The 9,651-nt window shown below is 43.5% G+C and overlaps 1 protein-coding gene across 1 annotated transcript in view; it reads left to right on the top strand.

Moving 5' to 3' along the window:
- Positions 1-1,618: 1,618 nt before the first annotated feature.
- Positions 1,619-9,651, top strand: part of cacna1ib (calcium voltage-gated channel subunit alpha1 Ib) — a 205,021-nt gene continuing 196,988 nt past the window's right edge. Inside the window, exon 1 of the mRNA XM_076727506.1 lies at positions 1,619-2,186. The gene's annotated coding sequence lies outside the window, so the exon portion shown is untranslated. The remainder of the gene's footprint in view (positions 2,187-9,651) is intronic.

Here is a 9,651-nt window from a genome sequence, read left to right as displayed (position 1 = left end):
GAGCATTAATAACTCCAATCCCCACAGTCATAAAGGGTCATCTTGTCCAACACTGTGCCACAGCAATGCTAAAATAATATAGCTGTATGTGCTGACATTGAAAGTTATGCAAAAGTTATTTTCTCTAGTAAGTAATTATGTAAGTAACTGTAACAGATTACCAATCTTCATTAACTTGCACAACACTGCCTGTACATGATGTTAACATGGCTAAGATCAGCCTAGCCTGATGTTTGTGCTAATTAATTTCTGCTAACTCATTCCTTTGTCACATTCATCGCAGCAGACCAGCTGCTGTATTTTCCATTCAGACATTTACAGCTTTGTTGAGTCATCATGAGACAGTAATGAGCCCAGGTTGGAGCTGGCTGTGTAAATGTCTGAAATGCATTTTGTTTGTTATGCTTACCAGCTGATGTTTCACAGAAGTGACTAATTTGTTGCATAGACCTTGTCTTGAGTGAGCCTACATTTTTGTTAGGTTACATTTATCACAGCGTTTTTACTTGTACTACTTGTCAGAGACTCCGATCTGAAGGAACAGAAGCAGCAGTTCGAGGAGAGACGCGTGGATGTGGATTCTGTTAATAATGCGGCTGAAGCTGAGAGGAGGGGGTGCTCGTACTCATACCAGCATGCCAACACGGGGCCGACCCGGAAGACCTGATGGACTAACTGCTCAGTGTCGAACTTGAGCCGTAACCAGGCCGCATGCTTCTTGCCATAGGAAGGCTTGTGCAGTGAATGAAACATTAGAAACTGGATCAGAGCCATCGGAGCGCAGTTTGTCTGTCCGGCCGCTGTCCGTGGTGCTGGTCTGAGAATCTGTTCTCTGCCCACACAGCCAGTCTCTCTCTCCCCCTTTATTGCATCTCTCTCTCTCTCTCTCTCTCTCTCTCTCTCTCTCTCTCTCTGGCAAGCGCGCACGCACACGCGCTCTGTTAAAATATTGATTTCCAACACCTCAAAGGCCCTTTTGCCTCCCACCTGTATCCACCGGCGGAGACGCGGCTTGTGGAAATAAACGCAAAGACATGCCATGTAGCTTAAATCAGTGTAACTCTACTAACTGATGACTTTCCATCATCTTATCGTCTAAAAACCCACATCAGTCATCCAGGAATCCCAGGAGAGCGGTCAGTGGCTCACAGGCAGTCAGTCCCGTTTCTGGTTTTTCGCTGAGATGAAATCACCGGCGATGTTTTGTGCGTAGGCTCAAGCGGCGACCTGGCAAACTGTTGATACCCCCCCACCCACCATCCTTGCTTGGAAATGCACGGGGGAACCACCAAACAACCGCAACAGACAGGTGTAGTCTCCGCCGCCTGGATTTATCTCCGCCAATGTGAGCTTCACAGTTTTTGATCCAGTAAGACGCATTTGCGTCTCAGCAGAAGAATCCCCCGAGTTTGGAGAGAAGCGGCGCGATCGTAGTTTAAAAGCCACTATCCATAACCCTCAGTTCATCTGCTTTGTCTGGAATTCATCAGAGGAGGGGAAGCTTGCGGGGGTCGCGGGGGGCACTGATTGAGAGTCAAGAAACGGGGGGGTGGGGGGCACAGGGGCTTGCCAGGAGTCACTCCTGCGTGTCCTCCTCGACCATCCCCCTTCTCCCTTTGACGGTTCAACGACACAGACCTGCCGGAGTCGAGTATAACCTCTCCACTCTTCGGGGCGCAGCGCGTCACTGTGCGCGGATGGAGCGATCACTCCCCTGGACAACCAGGATGCCGCTTCGGGGCCCCTCATCAATATAAGTCCCCATGTTTCAGTGAAACATAGAAGAAGAGAAAAGACAGGGAAGGACAGGACAGACAGGTGGATTCCCAAGGCGCACCGTCGGATCCGCTTTTGATGCGCACAGGTGTCCAATTCATCAGCTTCTTTTTTCCTCTCTGCTCGAACTGCTATCTTCCAGAGTTCTGCGCAAAACTGAAAATGTTCAAGAGGAAGACGTTCAGCCGGAGTGCTTTGAGCACAGGAATGCTCCTGGCTGGATATTTGCTTTGGGTTTAAGGGGAAATCGCTCGGATATCAAACCTCTCCAGCGGAGACGCAGCAGAGGCTCTGGAGTTACAGAAAGCACAGGAGAAGAATTTGGAAAGTAGATCTTACAATTAACGGATTACCAGGCTTTTTCTTCTCCTGAGCAACTGTCGACGCGCTCTTCTTTGATGTCTGAAAAGGTAAAAGCAACATTTTTCTCCGTATTTCTTGGTCTTTAAATCTCATGTCATCGGAGCAGAACAAGCATTAACACAGTTAGAAGCGTTGGCTAAATGTGATCAGTGATTTAACCATCAATATAAACAAAAATCTGTAAGGTTTCCTCTCATAGACACATTAATCTCTGTTTTTTTTTTCAATGCCATATATTCACTTTTCAGCATCAGTTTTACACTTTCTGCCAGCTGTGAACAAAATCATAATGCGCCTTAGGGCGACAAAACGAGATGAGACTTTCAGAACAGGTTCGGTTTACGCATTACAGCAACAGGACAACTTATGCCAAAGACCAGTCTGAATGCTCTGTTTGCTGTGAGATCATATGGGCTAATTAAGAATGTGAAGTGTTCGTTGGACACTACGTATGGTGCCTGTCATATGATTGTTATAGGCTCTGTTATGATTGAAGAGAAAGGCAAATTCATCCGAATAAAAGAAGTAAAAGCGCTTTTCAATTACGCGACGCCATTTTTTTTTTTTTGTGACTCTGGGTCAACAGGTCCGGGGGCGCGTTAGACCCCCCCCTTCATGCGGACTACAGAAATGTGTGAAGTGAATGCTGAAGACGGTAACGATCCCGATTCGTTTGGATTACAGCAAAACTGGCATGGGTGTTTCGACACATCTTAGGCACTCATGTCTGTATGGATTTTCAGGAGCAAGGCGATCAAACAGGCAACAGGGGACGCTCTTTCAACTGATTTCAAATAACCCACTGCCTTTTCTCTCAAATCCACGAGCTCTACTGCTGCGGGCTAGATCTGAAATCATTTCTTCAGGGTATTTTTATATCGACGTAAAACTAATGCAGAGTGAATTCATGCACTGATGAGACACTCATGCAGATATAAATATGTGTGTGAATAAATTAATTTATCTAATACATTCATTTGTGCAGCAATTGAAGTATGTGCTAGGCTTGGTATGGAAGATAGATAGATAGATAGATAGATAATGCAGTTTGCTTCCTAATAAACAAAACAGTTTGAGAGTTATTGCCACTGGAGAAATCTGATTAAAGAGTAAAGATGCAAGAGGAGGAAGTCAATTAAAATCCCAGAGGATGACATTTCAATCCATCGTTATGAATGATCAGAAGGAGAGGTGTAATTGGCTCATTACTTGTTCCCCTGTGCATGCTTGGTCCATCAAACAAGGACAATATTTGTGACAGCAACATGACATCTCTATCAAAATCTTGAACTTCTAAACTGGGTTTTCTGCTGATAATTCATGATCTTGCTTCACATTCTCATGGTTGGTTTTTGTAGCCTGCAGGTTACAGGAGTAAGCTTGTGACCAAAAGGCTGCCCAGTGCAAACCCCCAGAGAGATTTGTGACTGCTGGGAGAGGTACTAAAGCTTTCATCTTACCACTGTTGTGGTGGCCTCAAGCAAGGCACTAAATTCCCATCAGCCTCAGCAGAGCTGCTCAGCACTAACCACACTGTCCTGGATATTTCCCAGCTCTGAATATGTTGACCATACGATTTTTAAGCAGAGCATTAGTTGGAAAACCCCAGACACCAATAAAAACTACCAGCCACGGTGACCTTCTTTGCTAAAAATACATCATGGTTTCACTCATTCACACATGGGAGTTTTTCCGGTATATGTGGCCCCTGTGCATTTTGAGGCTTTCATGATGGTACAAACCAACAGAGCTTATTAAGGACAGTCACATATTAATAGATGTTGCCCATTTGTCTTGATTCTCCCAGCCAGTGCAAGGATTTAGACCTCGAGTCACAACACTGACCATTACAGCCTCTATCATCTAAATCCCAAAAGATTGTTGATACCTCTAAATGTTATTGATATCTCACCTTTCCCAGGATTTATTTTACCCTTAGGGCTACACAGTGTGATGTGAGCACAGCCTTGGAACAATAGTCACGTGGGTTCATGTGATTTATTTGGCTGTTGTAATACGAAGAATTGTCACACATAAACACAGTTAAGAAGACATTGGTCCCAGCTATACATTTCCATGTTAGCTCCCTGGTCACTATGTCTTTATGAAGTTTTCATTATAGTACCCTAGAAACCTGTACCTAAACCATAGATCTGTTTGCATTTCCACCACAGGCAGTACTCTTAAATGCAGGCAGGGTTGTTCCCATATGGCAATAGCTGTGCCAACCACATCAGTAGTGTAGCATCATATTAATTTGATTGAGTCATTTGTTATGCAAGACGTTACAATTCTGTTGATCGATCAATGGACTGCAGTATTTCTAGCTCTGTCTTGAAGAGTGCGAGGTACCTCAACAGAGGGGCAATGAAAAAACAGGAAGTAATGGAGTGGTTCTATTGGTACCAACCACAGCTTTTGGCAATGGAAACACAAAAACCACGATTTTATTCACCTCTCTATGGGCACTCAAAGCGGAGGTTGTTTTCCACCTCATAAAATCAAGCATTATATGTACATTTTCTTCTGTGGATTGGAAGGGAATGACCAGTGATGTCAGAGAGTTGTGGGGCCCAATCAGTACCTCAGTGTATTAAAAGAAATAGTCCCACGAGTAATGATTTTAACAAACCTTAACAGCTACAGTATACTCAATTTGAAATTGAATTTGGTGCTCATTCTCAAGGGATCTTGAATACAGCTGTAGGTGCTACTGCCAACACACTCAATCCACCTGGAATCCTGGCCCTCTACGTGAGGGTGGAATTTAGGACTTGACAAGAAATGATCTAGGAAATATGACCAAATGTTGATATATACGGTCAAACCAAAGATGTGTTGCAATTCAAGGTCTGGATCCTTCAAAGTATGATGCACTGGGTGCACTGGGGTACACCCTGTGAATTGCTGTGTTGAGCCAAGGCCAATGCACCACTTGCCTGTGAGATTGCATTAGTTTTTTTAGTTCATTTGTATGGTATTGCTGGCTTTAGAGCTTTGTTGGCTATTTTCGCATGTGTGAACATACATACAAAGTAAGTTCCAATGACATTTCACATCCTATATGCATTAGATCCTTGTGCCTGTGCTCATACTACAAGCACCTAAGATGTAGCAGGAATAAATGACCACAACGGATACGTGTTTTGAAAACTGAAAAGAAAGTGGCTTAGCTCATTCATGTAAAGCAACTTCAGCTGCATCCAGTGGCTCGTGGGGCTTGTGTGGTTTTAGTGTGGCTTAACGCTGGCTGTAGTCCCTTTAACTGGATGATCTTTGGATGACTGGATGACACGGCTGCTGAGGGAGAGATAGACTGTGAAGTTTTGTGTGTGTGGCGAAGAGAGACACAACCAGTGAAGACATTATACAGTTGTAGTTACACTGCTTGCTTTGTCTTTGGTGTCCAGTATATTGATGGCTGTCTGTAAACAGGGCAGAACCCTTTGCTTAGTTTTTTACTGCTGGAAACATTGCCTAGATACTTTGCAAAAACAGAGAGAAAAAAAAAATGTGTGTTTACTTAGCCTTTACTGCTGGCTGCAGTGTCTTAAACAAGCTGACACTGAGCAGGCATGTTTAAGTCTCTGAGAGACAGTAGGAAATATTAATCATTTGGGAAAAAAAGAACAAAATGTGATGTTGGTTTTGGTGTTGTTGTGGAGACCAGAAAGAACATTGCATTCTGACACTGTGACTTGAAGCAGGAATAACAGGGCCCACCATGTGCTGCTTGGAGAAGAGTACAACCCAGACTTTACAATCTGCAGAGGATGCAGGCTATAGCATCACCACACAAAGGCAGAGTGAACATTTGAGAGAGCAACAGCGAGAAAGTGAGGCCCAGAAAAAACGGACATCTCCCCAAGGTCACCCACCACACTCCTTCTCATCTAATCCCCTTATCCACTGAATCAACTTGACCAGACCCCATTTCTATGGTCAAGGTGGTGGTATCGAGAGGGTGGGGTCCCAGGCCAATGACCATGAGCCAATCACAGTTAGTGGCTGAGGAGGTGTGTGTGACCTACGGTGCAGAGCTCGATATTGTCTTGGAGGAAGGGTAAACAGGGTCGCCTTGGGATTGTTCATGCCTGTTCATGTGTGTTAAAAAAAAAATCTGGTTCTCTGCTTCTCTAGCACTGGCCTCTTCTGCAGATCATGTTTGTTCAGCCAAGGTTTTTTTTGTGTGTGTGGTTGTGTGTCCCTACTCGACTACAGCGATTGTTTGCTTTGTATGTAATGGTACTGAGCAGTGTTTTGATGAGTGGGTTCCCATTTTGTTTGTCTTGGGCTATATATTGGCACACATACACAACTGCAAGCACATGGGTAGAACAATGCATTTCCTATCAATCATAACACATGAAGAAGAAAACGAACAGCAGAAATCACCCAACGTAATGCTAATTTAAACTAGAAGTGACTTCGATGATTGGCTACATCGTTCTAATGACAGAGGACTATTAGCCTTTCCTTACTTTTACACAGTTATTGATCAAAAGCTGGTGGCGTTAAAGTGCCGAGAATCACAGCAATATCGCAGCAAACGCCAGGAGAGAAGAAGACTATAAAGACATGTTTTAAAAGGAAATAAATGCCTCAAGGATTCAGATGTTTGTTAAAGAATTTAAACATAACTAATTGTAAGAATCTCCACAGGGTATTTTGGGGATAAGATGCTTTCTTTATGTCAGAATCTAAAATATTGATTTTTTATTGATTGTCTTTAATGAAATTCATGGCTTTTTACAGTACATACAGGCAATTTAACTTGGGGTCATTAGTGTAGAAGCTCATTGGCATAAATGCTTACCAACAGTAACTAAATGCAGATAAGTGGAGAAACACTCCACATCCAATAGAGTAGAAATCACTCCACATTCAGGATTCAGGAACAATGTGCCACAGTTTTTCAGCCACAGATACACAATGCATTGGATAAACATGCCATTACCTGGCCACCCTCTTCAGAACGGTGTCAATCTCCTCAGAAGGCTGTCATACTGGTCCTGAGCTACGTCAGAACATATCAGGTCATGCTGAAGGTTGCTTCCAGTTTGTCTGGGGGATTGAAGGAGATGGAAATCTACTTGGCTTTCCAGGCTTGAGACCTTCCCATTAAGATTTAATGATGTTAGATGTGGTTATGAGGGAGTGAGATGTTTGACCTCATTGTGGTGGTCATGCGAGCGGTGCTGAATTTGTTGTGTGCACTGGGCTTTATCTCTGACTATGCCATCTGGGAACATAGTTGAGTGTTTTGACTTAATGACTCGATAGCTGGCTCTTCCATTACAGATACACCACACTGTTAAACATACAGTAACAGTTCACGGTGGGTTGAGGACAGCCTCTGGCTTTTTACAAATGTAAACCTGCTGAGATGTAGGGAAAAGGATGAAAGAGAATTATATTACTTTTCCATTGCTGAAGGCTGCAGCTTTTGTGCTCCTGATACTGGGTTACGGGTCACTTTGCTCCGGCCTTGGATGTTGAATGACAGCCCTGCTGTGAACACCATGTTTGTGTTCTCTTCCTGTCGAGTTTTTGTCGAGTCTGTGTCACAGATGTGTTGATTTAGTTCTACAATTCAGTTTTGGAGTCTGTAAATTCATTCATGCTTTTAGCAACTTTTCCGCTAAAACTCAGTTTGTCCCAGTCAGCAAGCTTTGACTTATAACTGCCTTTTCCTCTTTGCCAAAGACTATTTACTTCTGGGCCATGCTAAATAATTTAGCAGTTTTTGTGACAGATGCACCTTCAGTTTGAGAACCAACTGTTTGGCTTTCTTGGACCTCAGTTGCCTCAAGGTGTTTTGAGAACTCTTGCAGAAAGGTGGTGACTGTTGGACTTTATCAAAGTCTGACACTACTACTTGTTGGTATTTAATTTAATCACTCGCCTGTTAAGCAGTCCTCATACTCATGATTTAGTAACTGTGCAGCTCTTAAGCTTGATTCATGTCTCTGTAAACCCATGCAGGCAAGGGTGTTATGGGTAAGCATGGGATCGCTATGCTTACACCTCTCAAACCTCAACAACATGTTCTATGGGCAAAACAAAGAAGAAAACAGACACACTGAAATGTGAGGATGCTGCTTTTTCACTTTCTGGATGCTTCTTTTTCACTCTGTATTCAGTTTCTTTGGACTCTTGGACTCTCTGAGAGGTCACCTCTTGACCTCTAAGAAATAGTGATGGTGTTTTTTCACCCTTTTTGACATGTCAGACAAAGCAATGAATAAAAGAAAGCAGGAATTCATTGATAATGAAAATTGTTAGTTGCAGACAGGTCAGATACAGGGTTTCCTGCAGTGTTTTATGATCAAGGTGCTCCACCGCATGTGAAATAAAGATCACCTCTGTTGACATAATTTTTATAAGATATAATATCAGGCTTATTAAGTTTTAAGAAAAATAAGCAGTGGTGCTACATTACAAAGCAAAGTCTATGTGTCTCAAGAGTGAGACAGTTCATATCTTCATCTATTAAGAGGAAATGTGTCAGGATCTGACGCGTTCAGCTCAGCAGGTGATTGATGGATCAATCACATTGTGTATTTGCTTTGCAGTAATGATTAAGAAAAGTACCTCGCTTATCACTTCTGCTAATCAATTTCCGGGGGAAAACCTTGATGAAACAAAGTGCTATGCTGTCTTTATGGATAATTCAGGGTTGTTCACAAGACAATGTGCTGCTAGACTGCATGCACTTTGGTATGATGCTGTGTTCCACGTCACCTGTGGAAGACAGATGCGCGGTTTTTCCTCTCATCCACCCTCTCGCGCTCAGAGCTCAGTTATGGGAGCTACTCTCCACAGAAACAACCCTCAATCACAGCGAGGCTCAGTGGGATCAATATGTTCTCATAACTCAGGGCCCCTGACCCTGACCACAGATCATTATTGCCCTCTGGAGATGAGGCTGACGCACACACACACCCACACACAATAGCACACCAACACACACAGGTGTTGTCTCTGCTATGCTGCCAACTATCCCAAAAGGCTTTAAACATCCTCACAGGGAAGGTGACTGGGACCACCAGCATGTGTGTGTGCGCCCACACACACACACACACACACACGCACAGTCAGTGCAGCCCAGTGGTGCAAGGAGAATTGAGTGCCGGGGGGCTGACAGGTGGAGGAGATGCAGTAAGGGAATACAGCTGATGAACAGAGCAAATGACAAGGAGACATGGGACTCCCTCACTGTGGTTTTTATTTCTTTGTGTTCTTTTACTGTCGTCATTACCGCCATTATGAGACGTTTTATGAGTAAAATATAGTAGAAACATTCAGGGTCCAGAAATTCGTTTGACCAAGAAATCAAGGCGACACAACAGCTTGCAAGACGATGTTTTAATGAACGCTTGTCTAACTTTGTCCCTATTGCACATGATTGATTAGGTTAAAGCAAAACAAATACCCCAAATCAGATGAGGTCATGATAAATTGTCTGTTTTGTACACAAAGCTGTCAAGTCTGAACCTCTCCAGCCAAACA

The sequence above is a fragment of the Chaetodon auriga genome, chromosome 4, assembly GCF_051107435.1.
Source record: "Chaetodon auriga isolate fChaAug3 chromosome 4, fChaAug3.hap1, whole genome shotgun sequence".
NCBI classification, from domain to species: Eukaryota; Metazoa; Chordata; class Actinopteri; order Chaetodontiformes; family Chaetodontidae; genus Chaetodon; species Chaetodon auriga.
Note: the sequence above shows the minus strand (reverse complement) of the source record. Positions and strands in the feature narration are given on the sequence as shown.